Source organism: Dendrobates tinctorius, unplaced genomic scaffold (genome assembly GCF_039654945.1).
Source record: "Dendrobates tinctorius isolate UK_male_01 unplaced genomic scaffold, ASM3965494v1 ptg000072l, whole genome shotgun sequence".
Taxonomy (NCBI): domain Eukaryota; kingdom Metazoa; phylum Chordata; class Amphibia; order Anura; family Dendrobatidae; genus Dendrobates; species Dendrobates tinctorius.
Window position 1 is genome coordinate 1,422,751 of NW_027361740.1, and position 24,456 is coordinate 1,447,206.

Below are 24,456 nucleotides of genomic sequence, written 5' to 3' on the forward strand. Positions count from 1 at the left end.
TCAAAATCTCCATTATCCTCTCGTCACTTTGGTCACAGGCAGCTGTGCCATCGAGCGTGTCACATAGCACTCAGATATCAGTGGGCCTCACACAATCTACAAGTGTCCAGTGTCCAAAAGTGTACGCAGAGATTCAAAATCTCCATTATCCTCTCGTCACTTTGGTCACAGGCAGCTGTGCCATCGAGCGTGTCACATAGCGCTCAGATATCAGTGGGCCTCACACAATCTACAAGTGTCCAGTGTCCAAAAGTGTACGCAGAGATTCAAAATCTCCATTATCCTCTCGTCACTTTGGTCACAGGCAGCTGTGCCATCGAGCGTGTCACATAGCGCTCAGATATCAGTGGGCCTCACACAATCTACAAGTGTCCAGTGTCCAAAAGTGTACGCAGAGCTTCAAAATCTCCATTATCCTCTCGTCACTTTGGTCACAGGCAGCTGTGCCATCGAGCGTGTCACATAGCGCTCAGATATCAGTGGGCCTCACACAATCTACAAGTGTCCAGTGTCCACAAGTGTGTGCAGAAATTCTAAATCTCCCCTGTCCTATAGACATCTTGTACCTTGTTTTACATTACTATATAGTTTGTTGGACTTTGTCTACATTTCTACCAAAAATGAGGAAGGCTGGTGGAAGAGGCCGTGGAATTGGGCGGGGGTTGGCAGCTGGTAATGATGGTGTTGGTGGTGGATCTGATGGTAGTGGCAAGAGCAAAATAGGACCGAATGCAGGAGGTGCTGACCCTGCGTCATCGTCTGGCTACGTAAGGCCTCGAACGCTTAGTTTTCTAGGAGTTGGCAAACCGCTTTTAAAGGCAGAGCATCAGGAAAAAGTTTTGTCTTACATTGCTGACTCAGCCTCCAGCTCTATCGCCTCCTCTTCTTCAGTTGTAAAAAGTAAAAGCACTGAGTCGTCATTGGAGGCTCATGTTCATGAACCACACCTTTCCTTGTGTCCTTCACCCCAACCAAGATTGAAGGATGACGCAGGCCATACTACTGATTACTCCATGGAGCTGTTTTCACATACCATGCCTGGATTATCAAGTCAAATGGTGACTTACCCAGGCCAAGATGAATCTGACATGGAGTGCACTAATGCACAGCCGCTGATGGATGATTCTGCTGGTACATTCACTCAGAGCACTACATTGTCCTCGCAGTGTACAGAGCCAGATTTTGACCCTGATGAGACTCAGGTGCCCCTTCCCGCACACTATACCACCATACACGGTGACACAGAGAAAGGTGCACATGACATAGAAGAGGAGGTGATGGATGACCCAGTTGTTGACCCAGATTGGCATCCATTGGGGGAAGAGGGTGCTGCTTCCAATAGCTCAGATGAGGAGCATCCACAGCAGACATAGACATCGCAACAGCTGTTATCTGGCAGGCCCGGAGCACTCCAAAGACAGGTTCCAAACATCAAAAGAGTTGCTGGACAGCTTGTCCAGAGGGTCAAAAGATCACAGCGTGCTAGGCCGCAAAATGTCTGCCAAAGTAGGAAGAGTGCAGTGTGGCACTTTTTTGAACAAAATCCTCATGATCAGGCCAAGGTTATCTGTAAGAAGTGCGCAAAGACCTTTAGCCGAGGGAAAAATCTGAAAAATTTGAATACCAGTTGCATGCTTAGACATTTAACCAGCATGCACTTGCAAGCGTGGACACAACACCAAACCTCAAGTGCCACATGTGCAACTGATCACAACGAAGGTAGTCAGCAACGGATTGTTTCCCCCACTGTAAGCCCACCGGTTAGCACAGCAGCAAATGTTGAGGTGTCGTTGCAAGGCCACAGCAGTCAGGGAATCCCACTGTTATATCAACGAAAGACTGATTCTAGGCCATCAGAAAGAACACCAACTCCATCACCATCATCAACCCTCTCTCAGTCCGCCCTGTCCACCGCTACTTCCACCATATGCAGCCCTCAAGTCCAGCTCACCCTCCCAGACACTATGAGTAGGTCAAGAAAGTACTCAGTCTCTCATCCGCGTACACTGGGTTTGAACGCCCACATTGCCAAACTAATCTCGTTTGAGATGATGCCCTTTCGGTTGGTGGAAAGCACAGCTTTCCGCGAACTCATGGCCTATGCAGTACCACGCTATGACCTACCCAGTCGCCACTTCTTCTCTCGCAAAGCCATCCCAGCCCTCCACCATCATGTGAAAGACCGCATTGTCCATGCACTCAAGCAGTCAGTGAGCGGAAAGGTGCACCTCACAACTGATGCATGGTCCAGTCGGCATGGCCAGGGCCGTTACGTGTCCATCACTGCGCACTGGGTTAATGTGGTGGATGCAGGGTCCACAGGGGACAGCGGTGGTGGGACAGTGCTGCCTAGCCCACGGTATAGGAAACAGTTGGCTGTAGGCGTTCGACCCTCCTCCTCCTCCTCCTCCTCCTCCAGAAGCGAAAGCTCGTCCACAGAGCGCAGTCGTACGAGCACTCCATCTGCAGCTGCCACTGTTGCACACGATGTGTCCCCCTATCGAGCAGCTAGTGGAAAGCGTCAGCAGGCTGTGTTGCAGATGATGTGTTTGGGCGACAGACACACCGCCGAGGTGCTGGCCGAGTACTTGAAGCGACAAACTGAGTCATGGCTAGGCAGTGTACATCTTGAGGCAGGCAAGGTAGTTAGTGATAACGGCCGTAATTTTGTGGCAGCCATAGCCCTTTCAAAACTCAGCCACATACCTTGCTTGGCTCACACCTTGAACCTGGTGGTGCAGTGCTTCCTCAAAAATTATCCGGAGTTAACAGCCCTGCTCCAGAAGGTGCGAAGACTGTGCGCGCACATCCGCCGGTCGCCTGTACACTCCGTTCGTATGCAGAAGCTGCAGCGATTGCTCCACCTTCCCAACCACCACCTCATTATCGACATTGCAACAAGGTGGAACTCCACCCTGCACATGGTGGAGCGGCTTTTGAGGAATGCACACGGCTGGTAAGCGCAGACGACGCCATCCTTAGCATGAGCATCCCACTTATGCGTCTGCTCATGCAAACTTTGACGCACCTTAAGGAGCAGGCGTCTGCAGCCAATGTTGATGAGGAGGAAGAAGAGGATGGAATCCTTGATGACATTCAGCCATTGTCTGCTCAGGGACCTCTCCTGGACGAGGTGGAGGAAGAAGAGGAGGAGGAGGAGGATGATGGGGATGATTACTTAGAGGAGGAGGATGCATCTCGTGGGGCAAGTGAAAATGTTGGCGTGGCAAGGTCTGGTACAGGGTTTGTGCGTGACTGGAGGGATGTGGATTTGCCAGAAAGTGCTCCTCCACCCAGCACTCGCAGTGCATCATTGACACCGGGAACATTGGCCCACATGTCAGATTATGCCTTGCGGATCCTAAAAAGGGACCCCCGCATTGCCAAAATGATGAACGATGACGACTACTGGTTGGCCAGCATCCTGGATCCACGCTATAAAGGCAAATTACAAAACATCATGCCACAGGAGAACCTTGACCTAATATTGGCTAATAAACAAGCAACTCTGGTAAATCGGTTGCTTGAGGCATTCCCAGCACACAGCAGCGGTGATGGTTCTCACACGAGCCGTACGGGCAGGGGGCAGCTTGGCAGAGGTGTTCGTGGTGCACACAGCAGAAGTGGCGTTGGAGACAGGGGTTTCATGACAATGTTGTGGACTGATTTTTCAAATACCGCTCACACAACTGGTAATACTGCATCGATGGAAAGTGACAGGAGACAGCAGTTGTCAACTATGGTTACAAACTACTTTTCCTCCCATATCGATGTTCTCCCACACAGGTCATTCCCCTTTGACTATTGGGCCGCTAAACTGGACACCTGGCCTGAATTGGCCCAATATGCCTTACAGGAGCTCGCTTGCCCAGCTGCAAGTGTGCTATCGGAAAGAGTCTTCAGTGCAGCTGGATCAATCCTGACAGAAAAAAGGACCCGTCTGTCAACCCAAAATGTGGATGATCTAACCTTCATTAAAATGAACCACGCATGGGTTTCCAAGGATTTTGTCCCACCTTCCCCTGATGACACATAGGGTGACAGAAAAATGGCTTGCTTTGGTCCACCTCTTCCTGGTACTTCACCTATTTCGCCTTTTGCATCAGCTGAATGTCCAACATCAACATATGCCACTTTCTAAAACTCCCTAACTGTGCTGCCTCCCCCCCCATGGCCGGGGTAACCACCTAGCGCACGACACCGTGCGAGTGCCGTTGCCCTGGACAGGTGGGTAGGCCGACTCTTGGGCGCGGGCACTGGCACAGGGTCCCTCATAGTGCAATCAAGTGTCTCTGACGGTGGTGGTGCACACCCGCTGTCAGACACACCGCTGTACTATGAGGGGCCCAGTGCCAGTACCAACGCCCAAGAGTGGGCCCCCCTTGCTTGGGCAGGGCCCCAGCATTTGCAATCTTTACCTCTCCCTGCTCCTCCGCTGTGTAATCTGGGCCGTCAAATCCATACTGTGCCTGACACCGTCTGAGCCTGCCTCCTGAGACATATATTTTGAATGTGTACGCTATCCATACATGTTATCCGGGGATACGGTACCCTTTCTAACCTTTGTGCAATGACGTGCAATCCATACTGGGCCTAACACCGTCTGAGCCTGCCTCATGCTGTATAGACATATATTTTGAATGTGTACGCTATCCATACATGTTATCCGGGGATACGGTACCCTTTCTAACCTTTGTGCAATGACGTGCAATCCATACTGGGCCTAACACCGTCTGAGCCTGCCTCATGCTGTATAGACATATATTTTGAATGTGTACGCTATCCATACATGTTATCCAGGGATACGGTACCCTTTCTAACCTTTGTGCAATGACGTGCAATCCATACTGGGCCTAACAACGTCTGAGCCTGCCTCATGCTGTATAGACATATATTTTGAATGTGTACGCTATCCATACATGTTATCCAGGGATACGGTACCCTTTCTAACCTTTGTGCAATGACGTGCAATCCATACTGGGCCTAACACCGTCTGAGCCTGCCTCATGCTGTATAGACATATATTTTGAATGTGTACGCTATCCATACATGTTATCCGGGGATACGGTACCCTTTCTAACCTTTGTGCAATGACGTGCAATCCATACTGGGCCTAACACTGTCTGAGCCTGCCTCATGCTGTATAGACATATATTTTGAATGTGTACGCTATCCATACATGTTATCCAGGGATACGGTACCCTTTCTAACCTTTGTGCAATGACGTGCAATCCATACTGGGCCTAACACCGTCTGAGCCTGCCTCATGCTGTATAGACATATATTTTGAATGTGTACGCTATCCATACATGTTATCCAGGGATACGGTACCCTTTCTAACCTTTGTGCAATGACGTGCAATCCATACTGGGCCTAACAACGTCTGAGCCTGCCTCATGCTGTATAGACATATATTTTGAATGTGTACGCTATCCATACATGTTATCCGGGGATACGGTACCCTTTCTAACCTTTGTGCAATGACGTGCAATCCATACTGGGCCCAACAACGTCTGAGCCTGCCTCATGCTGTATAGACATATATTTTGAATGTGTACGCTATCCATACATGTTATCCGGGGATACGGTACCCTTTCTAACCTTTGTGCAATGACGTGCAATCCATACTGGGCCTAACACCGTCTGAGCCTGCCTCATGCTGTATAGACATATATTTTGAATGTGTACGCTATCCATACATGTTATCCGGGGATACGGTACCCTTTCTAACCTTTGTGCAATGACGTGCAATCCATACTGGGCCTAACACCGTCTGAGCCTGCCTCATGCTGTATAGACATATATTTTGAATGTGTACGCTATCCATACATGTTATCCGGGGATACGGTACCCTTTCTAACCTTTGTGCAATGACGTGCAATCCATACTGGGCCTAACACCGTCTGAGCCTGCCTCATGCTGTATAGACATATATTTTGAATGTGTACGCTATCCATACATGTTATCCAGGGATACGGTACCCTTTCTAACCTTTGTGCAATGACGTGCAATCCACACTGGGCCTAACAACGTCTGAGCCTGCCTCATGCTGTATAGACATATATTTTGAATGTGTACGCTATCCATACATGTTATCCGGGGATACGGTACCCTTTCTAACCTTTGTGCAATGACGTGCAATCCATACTGGGCCTAACACCGTCTGAGCCTGCCTCATGCTGTATAGACATATATTTTGAATGTGTACGCTATCCATACATGTTATCCGGGGATACGGTACCCTTTCTAACCTTTGTGCAATCACGTGCAATCCATACTGGACCTAACACCGTCTGAGCCTGCCTCATGCTGTATAGACATATATTTTGAATGTGTACGCTATCCATACATGTTATCCAGGGATACGGTACCCTTTCTAACCTTTGTGCAATGACGTGCAATCCATACTGGGCGTGAGAACGGCTGGCGAGCTGTTAAGCAAGCTACAGCACCTGTCCAGACAAGTACAGGGATTCCCTAGCGAGGAGACTTATTTGATTGTTTTCAATGTTGGGACAGCAATTTTTGGGGAGCACTATACTCTGGAGAATGATAGATGGGGCCCACCATACACTGGAACATTCCAAAGGTGGACATCAGACACTGGAGCAGCATTTACAGGGCCCATTATACACTAGAGCATTAGAAATGGGGCCCATTATGTTTGGAGCATTATTTGGGCCCATAAGACAGTGGAGCTTCATCCATGGGGACCAACATATACTGTAGCATTATGTGGAGCTCATCATATACTGTTTCAAACATTATATGGGACCAATGATTCTGTATGGAGAAATAGATGGGCCTCGTCATGAGATGTAAAAAGTGAGGTATTTTTCATTGTACTATACCGCTATTTATCTGCCGTATCGGAGCATGATGAGTTGTGGTATGTGTTAAAGGGGCGCTCTTTCGCCCAGGGCACATGAAAACCTGCAGCCAGCCCTCCCCCCCCCACAACTTTAGCCAAATAACCCCCATTTTTCAGTGCGTAACTAGTATTATGAAGTTAATTAAGGTTGACAAGCTTAAGTAAGAAGAATTGATGCTTTTGGCATTCAAATGGGCACTGTTGGTGTGTTTCCTGTCCTCCTCTCACTGCCGACTTTTATTACCCATTGACTTACATTGGATTTCGTGTTTCGGGACGACCCCGACTTTTCCCTATAATCGGACGATCTTGCTCGACCCGACTTTTGGAAAAGTCGGGTTTCACGAAACGAAACGCGACCCTAAAAAACCAAAAGTCGCTCAACTCTATTCACCAGTACTCGGTGTTAGGCGCCGGGATTTTCCTGCTGCACAGGATAGATCCCAAGCCTTGTCTGGTGCAGTGGTCTCCCTTTCCGGCTCAACCGCTGGGATGACTGCTCAGCACAGACTCCGGACCCAGCGCCTTTCCCAAGCTCATGTTGCATGTGTAGTTGCTGCTGGCACTCCATCTAAGCCTATGGTGACTACTAGTTTACACATGCAGTGTTTCGCTCTGGAGCCTAAGTCCAGATTTCACCCTACTGAGCATGTCCATAATTTGGTGCCTTCTCAATGGTGCTCGAACGTCAGCTGCTCTGGTGATGTGGCAGCTTCAGATTAGCCCACAGGCAAGGTCCTGTGTGGCTGGACATGAGCCCTGTGTATAAAAGGTCCTCAGGAGCGCACTCCAGTGTGATAGTATCGTGTGTTGGTGGCTACTTTACCACCCTGTGTGCACGTGTGCTGCTAATAGCACTGCAAGTGTTTGTCTAGACATTTGTCTAGACAGGCAGTGTAGGGTGGGAACTCCTGCTTGAACTTAGCATCTCTACTGGGCATCCTCAGGCACGCGTGCTAAAGCACAACGTGTGTCAGAGCAGGTTCAACCACTAGCTGACCTTTTCCTGGGAGGTTAAGTTATAGGGACCTCAATTAGTATTTTTCTATACGCCTGTGCAGTCTATTAGTCCTTTTTGCGTTGCTTTATAGTAAAGCTCTGTAGTGTAACAGAGCTTGCTACTTTGCACTCTGTGCACAATGAGTGACATTTAACTCTGTGTGCTTAAAGTGTTTTCTCACAGCCTTGCTCCGCCATTGCGATAGCTGCGACTTCTCCATCACTGCACGTTGGACCCTGGGTTGCGAACTCACCTTATTACAATTTCTTATTTGGTGCGTTCTGCCAACGCTAACACTCGGTCCCTAACTGCCACTTTTTCTCCCTGTGTGGCGTCCCTGCCTTGTACCACCACATGTCCAGGAAAATCACCCATGACCCATGCACTTACCAACACACTAGCATTGTCCATTTAAAGACCGACACATGGCTTGTGGCCAGGGATGCTACATTTCCCTGACGGCACACTGGGTGAACATTGTGAAGTCTGGGGTCAACTCCCATCCTGCTCCCGACAACGAGGATTGCCGGCCATACTTCAATCAGGGTTTCCTCCACCTGCTATAGCAGTTCATGCACCCCCTCCTGCTCCTCCTCATCTTCCATCTCTGATGTGGTATCTCAGAGCATGCCGTCCACTTCAGCTTGAAGCTATGCAGCACTGCCTCAGTGAAGCAACAACAAGCTCTGTTAAAGCTGATTTGTCTAGGAGACAAACCACACACCGCCGCAGAGTTACTTAAAGGAATAACAGACCAGACAGATCTGTGGTTTTTGCCATCTAACCTCCAACCAGGCATGGAATTATGTGATAATGGGTGTAACTTGGTGGCAGCTGTGAAGCTTGGCAAGCTCACACACGTACCATGCTTGTCACATGTGTCCAACTTGGTAGTTCAGCGGTTTCGGAGAACTTACCCAGATTTGCCAGAGCTTCTGGTGAAGGTACCCATGTCAGTGTCCATTTCCGCAAGTTGGCTAAAACTGCTGCCACTTTGGCAGTGCTGTAATAGCGCATGCAAGCTCACTGACTTGTGCCCGATGTCACCATGCTCTGGAACTCTACACTGCACATGCTGGCATGGCTTTGTGAGTAACAGAGGCCAGTGGTTGAGTATCAGCTCCAACATGCCTGTCGATATTCTGGTCAGCCTCCACACATAACAACTGAAGAGTGGGCATGGATGTCTAATATTTGTGTGGTTTTCCAAGACTTTAAGGACTCCACAAACATGGTCAGCAGCAATGACGGCATAGTAAGCACAACGATCCCACTTCTGTGACTACTTAAACAGTTGCTGCTCACAATTAAACATGAATCTTTGCATGTGGACCAGGTGGGGTTGGAGGAAGGCATTACACAGAGAGATTCTAGGTAGCCCAGCCTCATCTCATCTGCTCAGTGCAGATTGGGTATGAATGAGGTGGACTTTGGAGAGGAGGAAGAAGAGGAACAGGAGCTAGTGGTTAGCGCAAAAGAGGTTTCAGCCCGTCTCTTCTACGTGGATGGGCTGAGGATAGGAATGAGGAGGGAGAGAGGGAGGAGGATGAAATGGAGAGTAATCATCATGGTGGAACCAGGGAAGTGTTGGCTGTATGGAGCTTGGCACATATGGCCGACTGTACAGCTGCCTTTCCCATGACTTTTGATTACATTCATCTTGGCCAAAAAAGAGTACTGGTTGTTCAACCTGCTAGACCCACGCTACAAGGAGAACTTTGCATCTCTTCTTCCTGAGGTGGAGAAGTTTTCTAAAATGGTGTTATACCAAAAGGCGATGGTGAAAAATATGTTGAAAATATTCCCACCAGACAACTCTAGCAGCAGGGGTAAGCTGCCTTGCCTAACTAAGGGGAAGAGTACAGGGAGACACACAGCAGAGGCAGGGGTACACTTTTAAAGGCATGGTCCAATTTTATGACACCAACCCAGCATCCAGGCCTGATGACTGGGCATTTTTGACAAGCAGGGAAAAGTTTTTAAAGATGGTCAAGCAATAATGTACTTTGCAGACTAAACAAGCATACTCAATAATGTCGCTGTGACTTGCAACTATTGGGTCTCAAAGCTGGACATCTGGCATTAAAGGGAATCTGTCACCCTTTTTTTGGCCTTTCAGCTGCCGGCATAGACATCGGGGGCTTATCTACAGCATTCTGTAATGCTGTAGATAAGCCCCCGATATAACCTGAAAGAGAAGAAAAACACATTATATTATACTCACCGAGGTGGGCGGTCCGGTCCGATGGGTGTTGCAGTCCGGTCCGCTGCCTCCCTTCTCCATGCGATGACGTCCTCTTCACCCGTCCTGTAATGGCTCCGGCGCAAGCGAACTGCTCTGACCTGTTGAGGGCAGAGCAGAGTCCTGCAGTGCGCAGGCGTCGGGAGAGGTCTGGCGCCTGCACACTGCACAATTCTGCTCTGCCCTCAACAGGGCAGAGCAATGCGCTTGCGCCGGAGCCATTACAGGACGGGAGAAGAGGACGTCATCGCATGAAGAAGGGAGGCACCGGACCGGACCGTAACACCCATCGGACAGGACTATCCACCTCGGTGAATATAATATAACGTGTTTCTCTTCTCTTTCAGGTTACATCGGGGGCTTATCTACAGCATTACAGAATGCTGTAGATAAAACCCGATGTCTATGCCGGCAGTCAATAGGGCAAAAAAGGGTGACAGATTTCATTTAACTGTCCCTCTGTGCCTTGAAGATGTTGTACTGCTTTGCAGTTATCATCTTGACTGAGCGAGGTTTTAATGCTGCCAGGTGAGTCATAACAGACAGGTGCTTTCACCTGTCAACTGAGAATGCTGACAGGCTCACTCTCATAAAAATGGACAAAGTCTGGATTAGACCACACTTTTTCAAACCACCAGATGACAGCAGCACATAAAGTGTATTAAATATTCAATATTTGAATGAGGCCTGCCAGTTGTTGCCTTTCAGGGGTCTTTGGATGACCCTCCTCATACTTTTTGTCTAGCTTTGCACTTTCTCCAAAGCCTTTAGGACAGTATATGTACATCAACTACACTTTCAAAATATTTACATTCTAAATTTGTTTATGGATTCAATGAGTCATCCATACAATTTAACAAGGATATTATTGCATTATTGTGGTATGTAAAACTTACAAAAATATTTCTGGATTATATTACACATCCATAGATTATTATGTGATTTTTGTCACATTTTGTTGGCATATAACAGTACGAAAAATTTGGTTTGGTTACATTTTCTTACCAATACACTATTCTTTGGTCTGGGCTACATTTCTTGGATACATAACACTCTAATAAACCATTTTAAATGTTTACTGGGTTATATTTCTCACCCATACACTATTCTGTAGTCTGGGGTACATTTTAGTCAAATATAACACTCAAAAATAAGCATGAACAAATTTTGCTGGGTTACATTTTGCAGACTAAAAGTATTATGTGGTCTTGGATACGTTTCTATTATATATAACACTCCATAATAGCATTACAGTTTTTTGCTGTGTTAAATTTCTTTTCCAAAGATTTTATTTGGATTTTAAAATAACAGGCAAGAATAGGGAGTAAGGGCAGGAGAGGAAGGAGGGGGGGGAGCTGTGTTAAATTTCTCACCCATACATTATTCAATCTTCTCTGATACATTTCATTGCTATATAACCCTCGAAAATCTTGTTCACAGATTAATCGCTATTATATTGCATATCCATTCAGTATTACGTGTTCTTGGGTACATTTTCTTGGTATATAACCCTCAAAAAAACTTTTTCAAAATGTATCTGTGTTATCTTGCTCATGTAGGGTATTACATGTGCTTGGGTACATTTCTTTGGTATATGACCCTCAAAAAACTTGTTCACTATATTATAGATAATATATTGCCTATCCATAGACTATTCTGGGTTGTGGAGTACATTTCATTGGTATATAACTCTCAAAAAGTTGTTTAAAAATGTAATGGCTTTATATTGCTCATCCGTAGGGTATAACATCTTCTTGGGTGCATTTCATTGCTATATAAGCCTTGAAAAACTTGTTAAAAACTGTATCAGTATTATATTCCTCATATATAGACTTTTATATATTCGTGGGTAGATTTTGGTAGTATGTAAGCCTAAAAACATTTGTTAAACAATTTATTGATGTTATATTGCTCATCTATAGGCTATTATGTGTTCTTTGGTACATTTTGTTGGTATATAACCCTCAAAAAACTTGTTCAAAATTTACCGGTATTATATTGCTCATCAATAAGATATTACATCTTCTTGGGTACACTTCTTTGCTATATAAGCTTCCAAAAGCATGTTACAAAATATATTGCTCATCCATAGATATTTGTTATGAGTTCATTTTCCAATTCACCATTGAGGTTTAATGAACTCCCTCTTCTGGTGAAGGAAGGTAGTGAGGCTGATTACCAAGCACCTGAGCTGGGAGAGGATGACTGGGCGACGGGGATCTCTGACTGGATATAAGGCAGCCGACACCCTTCCTCCTCGCTGGTGATTTCTCTGTGGAATTCTAGGAGACCAGTCTGATTACTGCTCCTCAAAAGCTAAGTTTTCTGCTTTGTCTTTTTGCATTTGTGTTTTGGTTTTAGTTTGCCTTGCTTTTCTGGATTCTGCCATTCCCTGCTGGGGTGAGCTGAATTCCTTTATTGCCGGTTGCTCTGTCTTCAGAAAATACCTGAGTACTGACATAGTCTTTTTGAAGCCTAGCGTCTTCAGGGCCTTTTTCCCTGTCAGTCTGTTGGCTCTTATTTTCATAGGGTTTTTCGCGGATTGCAGACAGCAGCTTTCCTATCCTGTCCTGTCTAGTTAGCTTGGGCCCCATCATTTGCTCAGTCTATCTTTCTATCTGTGTTAGTGTTTTTTCTTCTTGCTTCATAAAACTTAACTTTTAATAATAATTGTAAAAGCTACCAAAGATAGTAGTGCAAGTAAATCACTAAATCAAAAACCACAAAAAATAAAGGAGGTAACTGTATGAGTCTCTATGACAGATTACTACCAATATATACATGTGGCTATTCCAAGTCCAAAATTTTGAGAGATTGGACCAGAAAAATACTTGGACTAAATCAGTGCAAAAAAGGCCAAGTAAAAAATGAACAGTTTCCTTATCAGAGGAACTAAAGAGGCCTCTACCCTGTAAAGGTTATCAAGGAATATGCCTATTCATGTATATAATAAGGACATAACAATAAACCCATCAACAAAGAAATGTGAAAAGGAAAGATCTCACCACATGAAGATGGAGGATGTCCAGGATCAGATGTCCCATCAGAGTCATAACAGGTCAGGAAAAAATGGGGGTTCACCCTATATAAGCCCTGTTTGAACTATAACTGACACCCATGACTCCCGCCCTAACAAGGGCAGTCCACATCTAATCCCTATAAACCATAGCCCTACAAAATCCCTGTGCATCCCGACGCGTTTCGTCACTAAATGACTCTTCAGGGGACATAGCACAAACTGGGCATCATGACAGAGTATACAGGCTGCCTCCTAAGATGAAAATGGAGTGAGGCAGACTAATGAGGAGGGCACTTAAATAAACTGCCAATCAACTAGAACACATCCACCTGAGATGACTTGGAACGCACGCCGTCCACCATTGGTCCCTGTGGGACGCAGGCACATGATGAGTGTATCAATGGAAAACGCCCACCCTCCAAACCATGCAATAGTGTGTAAACGCCGGCGTATCCCGCGGCAAAGGCCGCCCTGTTTCCGGTTGCGTCATACCGCCCAAAAGCAAAATGGCCGCCGCACTTCCGGTCATGCGCACTCATCGGTGCCAGCAGAAAAAATGGCCGCCACACTTCCGGTCATGCGCACTCATGTTAAAACAGCGCTAACATAACGGAAGTAAAGCATGCGACAAAGGTCGCAATGCTGCTAGAAGGCAATATCGTCATGCGCACTTAAAACAGTCCATAAGCCAATATTATAAGCGAATAGACAGATCATACATCTCCAAAGGCCTCAAACATGAAAAGATTACCAAAAATATTAATCCAATCAGAGGCCTGAAGAGAGCATTACCAGAATCAAAAGTAAAATAAAACAAGATGGAAAGTGACAAAAATTCAAACTCAGAATAAAAGGTAGCGTAAACATATAAAAAAGAGGTATTTTACAGTATATACAAAGGAAATATTAAACACATATATCAAACCCTAGATGTAGCAGCCAAAATTGAGTTGATCATTGAGCCCTCTTGGGGTCATGGTATTCAAACAAAAAATCCACTTGGTCTCTTTTTGTAGAATGATGCGATCCCAATTACCACCTCTTGGTGGTTTTTTTACCCTTTCAATCCCCAGAAATTGAATGGAATTAACATTCCCTCCTTGGCACTGATTAATATGATGTGAAATAGGGGTATCTCTCTTATGGATAATGTCTCCAATATGTTCCCCAATCCTTCGTTTGAATTCTCTAATGGTTTTACCCACATATTCTATTCCACATGTACAAGTGGCCTTGTAAATGACTCCCTTGCTGCTACAGTTGATAAATTCCCTAATTTGATATGCCTGTCCTGTAACGTTACTGGTAAAACCAGCACCAGGAGAAATGTGGGAACAAGCAACGCAGTGGCCACATCTGAAACAACCATTCACGTTAGTAGGCAACCAAGTGGTACGGGAAGGTCTGGTGAAATGACTGTTGACCAGCCGATCCCTTAAGGAACGGCCTTTCTTGTACGTGATTAAAGGTCGTGTCGAAAGTACACCTCCAACATCCTTATCCATTAGTAACACGGGCCAATGTTTGGCCAGGATAGCACGTACAGCACTTGCTCCATTATCAAAAGTGGTAATCAACCTCATTTCACCTTTATTTTCAACTCTGGGTCTGGGTCTAAGGAGTTCCATTCTACTTTTACCCTTAGCATGTTTGTAGGCACGTTTTAAAACATCAAGTGGATAACCCCTATCCAAAAATCTGTCTCTAAGTTCTCTCGCCTGTCTCTCAAAAGATTCATCTGTAGAGCAATTTCTACGTATCCTGAGATATTGACCCTTGGGTACTCCACGTTTAAGATGTATAGGGTGGCTGCTGTCCCACCTCAATAAAGAATTAGTAGCCGTGGGTTTCCTGTAAGTACAGGTGGTAATAGTACCATCATTTTTCCTCTCAATCAGTATATCAAGAAAGGACAATGAAAACGGGTCAATCACAGAAGTAAAAAATAAACCACAATCATTATGATTCAGAGTGTCAACAAAAGCAGAAAAACTATCCTTCGAACCCTTCCACAAAATCAGGATGTCATCAATACATCGAACCCACAGCTCAATTCGTTCCATAACATCCATGCCACTCCTAAAGACCTGAGTCTCCTCCCACCAGCCCAGGAACAAATTAGCATACGCCGGGGCACACGGACTCCCCATAGCGGTGCCCCTGAGCTGGTGGTAGATCTTATGATCAAACAAGAAAAAATTCTTAGTGAGACAGAAACGAAGTAGCTTGATGACGAATTCACTGTGGGTCCGATACTGACATCCTCTAGTGTTAAGAAAATATAACACAGCTTCAAGCCCCTTATCGTGAGGTATGGAGGTGTAAAGCGCCTCCACATCAATACTGCCCAAATTAACTTCGGGATCAACACATAATCCCTCTATTCTCCGAAGAAGGTCAGTGGTATCCTGCACGAAGGATCGTAATGAGGCAACAAAAGGTTTCAAGACACGGTCTAAATAAATGCCAATGTTGTGGCTAATACTGCCCATACCTGACACAATAGGTCTCCCTTTTAAAGGGGAAAGACCATTGTGTAGTTTCGGCAGGCAGTAAAAGGTAGCAACTATTGAATCTTTAGGCATTAAAAAATCAAATTCAGATTTGTCAATAACTCTCATAGATAAACCCTCATCCAGGATACTTTTGAGTTCAGACAAATAATCAGAGGTAGGGTTATGATCCAAAATCTCATAACTCACTCTGTCCTCAAGGAGGGTCTCACACATTTTAGAATATTGTGTAGAGTCAAGGATGACCACATTGCCACCCTTATCTGAGGGTTTAATGACAATGCGGTCATCCTGCTCAAGCTTATTGATAACTGCCATTTCTGTTTTCGTACAATTATATCTAGAAAAGATCTTCTTTCCTTGTAAGGATTTCAGATCTTCTGTGACCAGATTTTCAAAAATATCTATAGCAGACACATCTCCAATGGGAGGGGGCATTTTAGTGCTCCTATTTTTTAATTCAGTGAAGGGACCCCTTCCAAGGTCGTTGGGGTTCATTACACCAATGCTAGATAACAGGCGTACGTCTGGCAACAAATCAACAGGAATCCCCATATCCAAACAGGTACGATTATCCTGTTGCAGAAAAAACTTTCTCCAACGTACCTTACGTAAAAACAAATTAAGATCTTTTATAGACCGAAACAGATCAAAGTCTGTACTGGGGACAAATGTGAGACCCTTTTGCAAAACCTGTAGTTCTTCACGGTTGAGCACCCTAGAGGACAGATTGACCGCTTGTATACCGTTAGTGACCATCCTGATTTTGTGGAAGGGTTCGAAGGATAGTTTTCTGCTTTTGTTGACACTCTGAATCATAATGATTGTGGTTTATTTTTTACTTCTGTGATTGACCCGTTTTCATTGTCCTTTCTTGATATACTGATTGAGAGGAAAAATGATGGTACTATTACCACCTGTACTTACAGGAAACCCACGGCTACTAATTCTTTATTGAGGTGGGACAGCAGCCACCCTATACATCTTAAACGTGGAGTACCCAAGGGTCAATATCTCAGGATACGTAGAAATTGCTCTACAGATGAATCTTTTGAGAGACAGGCGAGAGAACTTAGAGACAGATTTTTGGATAGGGGTTATCCACTTGATGTTTTAAAACGTGCCTACAAACATGCTAAGGGTAAAAGTAGAATGGAACTCCTTAGACCCAGACCCAGAGTTGAAAATAAAGGTGAAATGAGGTTGATTACCACTTTTGATAATGGAGCAAGTGCTGTACGTGCTATCCTGGCCAAACATTGGCCCGTGTTACTAATGGATAAGGATGTTGGAGGTGTACTTTCGACACGACCTTTAATCACGTACAAGAAAGGCCGTTCCTTAAGGGATCGGCTGGTCAACAGTCATTTCACCAGACCTTCCCGTACCACTTGGTTGCCTACTAACGTGAATGGTTGTTTCAGATGTGGCCACTGCGTTGCTTGTTCCCACATTTCTCCTGGTGCTGGTTTTACCAGTAACGTTACAGGACAGGCATATCAAATTAGGGAATTTATCAACTGTAGCAGCAAGGGAGTCATTTACAAGGCCACTTGTACATGTGGCATAGAATATGTGGGTAAAACCATTAGAGAATTCAAACGAAGGATTGAGGAACATATTGGAGACATTATCCATAAGAGAGATACCCCTATTTCACGTCATATTAATCAGTGCCAAGGAGGGAATGTTAATTCCATTCAATTTCTGGGGATTGAAAGGGTAAAAAAACCACCAAGAGGTGGTAATTGGGATCGCATCATTCTACAAAAAGAGACCAAGTGGATTTTTTGTTTGAATACCATGACCCCAAGAGGGCTCAATGATCAACTCAATTTTGGCTGCTACATCTAGGGTTTGATATATGTGTTTAATATTTCCTTTGTATATACTGTAAAATACCTCTTTTTTATATGTTTACGCTACCTTTTATTCTGAGTTTGAATTTTTGTCACTTTCCATCTTGTTTTATTTTACTTTTGATTCTGATAATGCTCTCTTCAGGCCTCTGATTGGATTAATATTTTTGGTAATCTTTTCATGTTTGAGGCCTTTGGAGATGTATGATCTGTCTATTCGCTTATAATATTGGCTTATGGACTGTTTTAAGTGCGCATGACGATATTGCCTTCTAGCAGCATTGCGACCTTTGTCGCATGCTTTACTTCCATTATGTTAGCGCTGTTTTAACATGAGTGCGCATGACCGGAAGTGTGGCGGCCATTTTTTCTGCTGGCACCGATGAGTGCGCATGACCGGAAGTGCGGCGGCCATTTTGCTTTTGGGCGGTATGACGCAACCGGAAACAGGGCGGCCTTTGCCGCGGGATACGCCGGCGTTTACACACTATTGCATGGTTTGGAGGGTGGGCGTTTTCCATTGATACACTCATCATGTGCCTGCGTCCCACAGGGACCAATGGTGGACGGCGTGCGTTCCAAGTCATCTCAGGTGGATGTGTTCTAGTTGATTGGCAGTTTATTTAAGTGCCCTCCTCATTAGTCTGCCTCACTCCATTTTCATCTTAGGAGGCAGCCTGTATACTCTGTCATGATGCCCAGTTTGTGCTATGTCCCCTGAAGAGTCATTTAGTGACGAAACGCGTCGGGATGCACAGGGATTTTGTAGGGCTATGGTTTATAGGGATTAGATGTGGACTGCCCTTGTTAGGGCGGGAGTCATGGGTGTCAGTTATAGTTCAAACAGGGCTTATATAGGGTGAACCCCCATTTTTTCCTGACCTGTTATGACTCTGATGGGACATCTGATCCTGGACATCCTCCATCTTCATGTGGTGAGATCTTTCCTTTTCACATTTCTTTGTTGATGGGTTTATTGTTATGTCCTTATTATATACATGAATAGGCATATTCCTTGATAACCTTTACAGGGTAGAGGCCTCTTTAGTTCCTCTGATAAGGAAACTGTTCATTTTTTACTTGGCCTTTTTTGCACTGATTTAGTCCAAGTATTTTTCTGGTCCAATCTCTCAAAATTTTGGACTTGGAATAGCCACATGTATATATTGGTAGTAATCTGTCATAGAGACTCATACAGTTACCTCCTTTATTTTTTGTGGTTTTTGATTTAGTGATTTACTTGCACTACTATCTTTGGTAGCTTTTACAATTATTATTAAAAGTTAAGTTTTATGTTATTTCTCGATTGCTGATTCGGTACTTTGTATCGTGAGAATTTGTGGGTATTTAACCCACTTTTTTGCTGTTTATCTTAATTACTTGGGTATGGCAGGTTTTTTGTCAACTGGTCTAAATACGGACCAATGGCTAGCTGAAGCAAAGGAGGTATTTTCTGAACATTCGTTCACACAGAAAAAGTATCTCCCTACATATAGTGTTGCTTTTAAAGAACTCACTAAGGTATATCGTGACCAGATTATATCATGGTGGGAGGTACAGAGCCTTGAAAATTATTTAAAGGCGGGTATTGTCCCACGAGGATTAAGAATTAATATTTCTGCAGGGGCACGACACAAGAACCCCAGTTTTATTGCCAAATGGGAAAAAGAGGCTACAAGTAGTTCTCTTCGTCTTATGCAACTCCTCTTGGAGGAGGAAAAGAAAACTTTGAGTCTTTTGAATGACCGTTTGAGAGATCAAATTGAAGTTACCAAAAAATTCTCTACGGAGACTGACTTTTCATTAAAGGAAAGTAAGTTGGAAACTAATCTTGAGCGTTTCCAATATCATCTTAAGGAGCGTAAACATCGCCAATATTTGAGGGACGCTCAAGATTTTAAGGATAACAAGGCCTATTTGGTTATTGGTAATCGTAATAACAACATTGATCTTGAAACTGATTTGTCTTCTACAGATACTGACTTCTCTGATACTGAGGGAAGGGGTAGAAGCAATAGGGGGAGGAATAGAGGTAGAGTTAGAGGCCGTGGTTATCGTAGTCCTCTGGATAGATCCGATACTATTACAGGATCTCATTTTTTAGATCAGAGTTATCCTTTAAGGAACCGTCAACATCCGGTACGGAAATAAGAACTGTTCCTGGGAATAACTATTCTAATGTCACTTTACCCAATAGTCGTGTCCCTAATTCAGTATCTTCATTGGTCACTAACGGTATACAAGTGGTCAATCTGTCCTCTAGGGTGCTCAACCGTGAAGAACTAAAGGTTTTGCAAAAGGGTCTCACATTTGTCCCCAGTACAGACTTTGATCTGTTTCGGTCTATAAAAGATCTTAATTTGTTTTTACGTAAGGTACGTTGGAGAAAGTTTTTTCTGCAACAGGATAATCGTACCTGTTTGGATATGGGGATTCCTGTTGATTTGTTGCCAGACATACGCCTGTTATCTAGTATTGGTGTAATGAACCCCAACGACCTTGGAAGGGGTCCCTTCACTGAATTAAAAAATAGGAGCACTAAAATGCCCCCTCCCATTGGAGATGTGTCTGCTATAGATATTTTTGAAAATCTGGTCACAGAAGATCTGAAATCCTTACAAGGAAAGAAGATCTTTTCTAGATATAATTGTACGAAAACAGAAATGGCAGTTATCAATAAGCTTGAGCAGGATGACCGCATTGTCATTAAACCCTCAGATAAGGGTGGCAATGTGGTCATCCTTGACTCTACACAATATTCTAAAATGTGTGAGACCCTCCTTGAGGACAGAGTGAGTTATGAGATTTTGGATCATAACCCTACCTCTGATTATTTGTCTGAACTCAAAAGTATCCTGGATGAGGGTTTATCTATGAGAGTTATTGACAAATCTGAATTTGATTTTTTAATGCCTAAAGATTCAATAGTTGCTACCTTTTACTGCCTGCCGAAACTACACAAGGGTCTTTCCCCTTTAAAAGGGAGACCTATTGTGTCAGGTATGGGCAGTATTAGCCACAACATTGGCATTTATTTAGACCGTGTCTTGAAACCTTTTGTTGCCTCATTACGATCCTTCGTGCAGGATACCCCTGACCTTCTTCGGAGAATAGAGGGATTATGTGTTGATCCCGAAGTTAATTTGGGCAGTATTGATGTGGAGGCGCTTTACACCTCCATACCTCACGATAAGGGGCTTGAAGCTGTGTTATATTTTCTTAACACTAGAGGATGTCAGTATCGGACCCACAGTGAATTCGTCATCAAGCTACTTCGTTTCTGTCTCACTAAGAATTTTTTCTTGTTTGATCATAAGATCTACCACCAGCTCAGGGGCACCGCTATGGGGAGTCCGTGTGCCCCGGCGTATGCTAATTTGTTCCTGGGCTGGTGGGAGGAGACCCAGGTCTTTAGGAGTGGCATGGATGTTATGGAACGAATTGAGCTGTGGGTTCGATATATTGATGACATCCTGATTTTGTGGAAGGGTTCGAAGGATAGTTTTTCTGCTTTTGTTGACACTCTGAATCATAATGATTGTGGTTTATTTTTTACTTCTGTGATTGACCCGTTTTCATTGTCCTTTCTTGATATACTGATTGAGAGGAAAAATGATGGTACTATTACCACCTGTACTTACAGGAAACCCACGGCTACTAATTCTTTATTGAGGTGGGACAGCAGCCACCCTATACATCTTAAACGTGGAGTACCCAAGGGTCAATATCTCAGGATACGTAGAAATTGCTCTACAGATGAATCTTTTGAGAGACAGGCGAGAGAACTTAGAGACAGATTTTTGGATAGGGGTTATCCACTTGATGTTTTAAAACGTGCCTACAAACATGCTAAGGGTAAAAGTAGAATGGAACTCCTTAGACCCAGACCCAGAGTTGAAAATAAAGGTGAAATGAGGTTGATTACCACTTTTGATAATGAAGCAAGTGCTGTACGTGCTATCCTGGCCAAACATTGGCCCGTGTTACTAATGGATAAGGATGTTGGAGGTGTACTTTCGACACGACCTTTAATCACGTACAAGAAAGGCCGTTCCTTAAGGGATCGGCTGGTCAACAGTCATTTCACCAGACCTTCCCGTACCACTTGGTTGCCTACTAACGTGAATGGTTGTTTCAGATGTGGCCACTGCGTTGCTTGTTCCCACATTTCTCCTGGTGCTGGTTTTACCAGTAACGTTACAGGACAGGCATATCAAATTAGGGAATTTATCAACTGTAGCAGCAAGGGAGTCATTTACAAGGCCACTTGTACATGTGGCATAGAATATGTGGGTAAAACCATTAGATAATTCAAACGAAGGATTGGGGAACATATTGGAGACATTATCCATAAGAGAGATACCCCTATTTCACATCATATTAATCAGTGCCAAGGAGGGAATGTTAATTCCATTCAATTTCTGGGGATTGAAAGGGTAAAAAAAACACCAAGAGGTGGTAATTGGGATCGCATCATTCTACAAAAAGAGACCAAGTGGATTTTTTGTTTGAATACCATGACCCCAAGAGGGCTCAATGATCAACTCAATTTTGGCTGCTACATCTAGGGTTTGATATATGTGTTTAATATTTCCTTTGTATATACTGTAAAATACCTCTTTTTTATATGTTTACGCTACCTTTTATTCTGAGTTTGAATTTTTGTCACTTTCCATCTTGTTTTATTTTACTTTTGATTCTGGTAATGCTCTCTTCAGGCCTCTGATTGGATTAATATTTTTGGTAATCTTTTCATGTTTGAGGCCTTTGGAGATGTATGATCTGTCTATTCGCTTATAATATTGGCTTATGGACTGTTTTAAGTGCGCATGACGATATTGCCTTCTAGCAGCATTGCGACCTTTGTCGCATGCTTTACTTCCGTTATGTTAGCGCTGTTTTAACATGAGTGCGCATGACCGGAAGTGTGGCGGCCATTTTTTCTGCTGGCACCGATGAGTGCGCATGACCGGAAGTGCGGCGGCCATTTTGCTTTTGGGCGGTATGACGCAACCGGAAACAGGGCGGCCTTTGCCGCGGGATACGCCGGCGTTTACACACTATTGCATGGTTTGGAGGGTGGGCGTTTTCCATTGATACACTCATCATGTGCCTGCGTCCCACAGGGACCAATGGTGGACGGCGTGCGTTCCAAGTCATCTCAGGTGGATGTGTTCTAGTTGATTGGCAGTTTATTTAAGTGCCCTCCTCATTAGTCTGCCTCACTCCATTTTCATCTTAGGAGGCAGCCTGTATACTCTGTCATGATGCCCAGTTTGTGCTATGTCCCCTGAAGAGTCATTTAGTGACGAAACGCGTCGGGATGCACAGGGATTTTGTAGGGCTATGGTTTATAGGGATTAGATGTGGACTGCCTTTGTTAGGGCGGGAGTCATGGGTGTCAGTTATAGTTCAAACAGGGCTTATATAGGGTGAACCCCCATTTTTTCCTGACCTGTTATGACTCTGATGGGACATCTGATCCTGGACATCCTCCATCTTCATGTGGTGAGATCTTTCCTTTTCACATTTCTTTGTTGATGGGTTTATTGTTATGTCCTTATTATATACATGAATAGGCATATTCCTTGATAACCTTTACAGGGTAGAGGCCTCTTTAGTTCCTCTGATAAGGAAACTGTTCATTTTTTACTTGGCCTTTTTTGCACTGATTTAGTCCAAGTATTTTTCTGGTCCAATCTCTCAAAATTTTGGACTTGGAATAGCCACATGTATATATTGGTAGTAATCTGTCATAGAGACTCATACAGTTACCTCCTTTATTTTTTGTGGTTTTTGATTTAGTGATTTACTTGCACTACTATCTTTGGTAGCTTTTACAATTATTATTAAAAGTTAAGTTTTATGTTATTTCTCGATTGCTGATTCGGTACTTTGTATCGTGAGAATTTGTGGGTATTTAACCCACTTTTTTGCTGTTTTTCTTCTTGCTTCACCGTCATTATATGTTGGGGGCTGCCTATTGCTTTGGGGTCTGCTCTGGGGCAGTTTAGATTTCCCTTTCTGTCTTTAGGCTAGGCAGTTTTCCGGCTGTGATCGAGGGGTCTAGGGCATCGTAGGAACCCCCCACGGCTACTGCTAGTTGTTGTTGATAGATTCAGGGGTCTGCAATCCAATAGCTGCCAACTTCTCTGGTTTTCTGGACTTAGCTAGCATTTCTGTTTTTGCCTCCTACGGTGACTCATTCTTAACAAACATTTACATTTTCTTGGATAGATTTTAGTGGTATATAAGCCTCAAAAAACGTGTTCAAATTTTATCGTTATTATATTGCTCATCCATACACTATTCTATGGTCTGGAGTATATTTTGTTGGTATATAATCCTCAAAAAAACTTGTTCAAAACTTTATTACATCTTCTTTGGTACATTTCTTTGCTTTATAAGCCTAAAAAACATGTTAAAAATATATCGGTATTATATTGCTCATCCATAGACTTACATATTCTAAGGTAGATTTCAGTGGAATATAAGCCTCAATAAACTTGTTCAAAAAAGTATCTGTATTATATTGCCTACCCACAGACTGTTCTATGGTTTGGACAACATTTCGGTGGTATATAACCCTCAAAACTCTTATTCAAAATGTTATCATTATTATATTGCTGCTCTATAGACTATTCTGTGGTCTGGAGTACATTTCGTTGGTATATAAGCCTCAAAACAATTGTTAAAAATGTTATTGCTATTATATTGCTCATTTGTAGACTATTCCGTAGGCTGAGATACATTTTGATGGTATATAACCCTCAAAAAACTAGTTTAAAAATTTATCGGTATTACTTTAGTAGTATTATAATATTATTGTTCATCCATAGCATCATCTTTTTCGGTACATTACGCTGCTATATTAGCCTTAAAAAACTGAAAAAAAATTATCTGTTTTATATTGCTCATCCATTGACTCTTACATATTCTAGGGTACATTTCA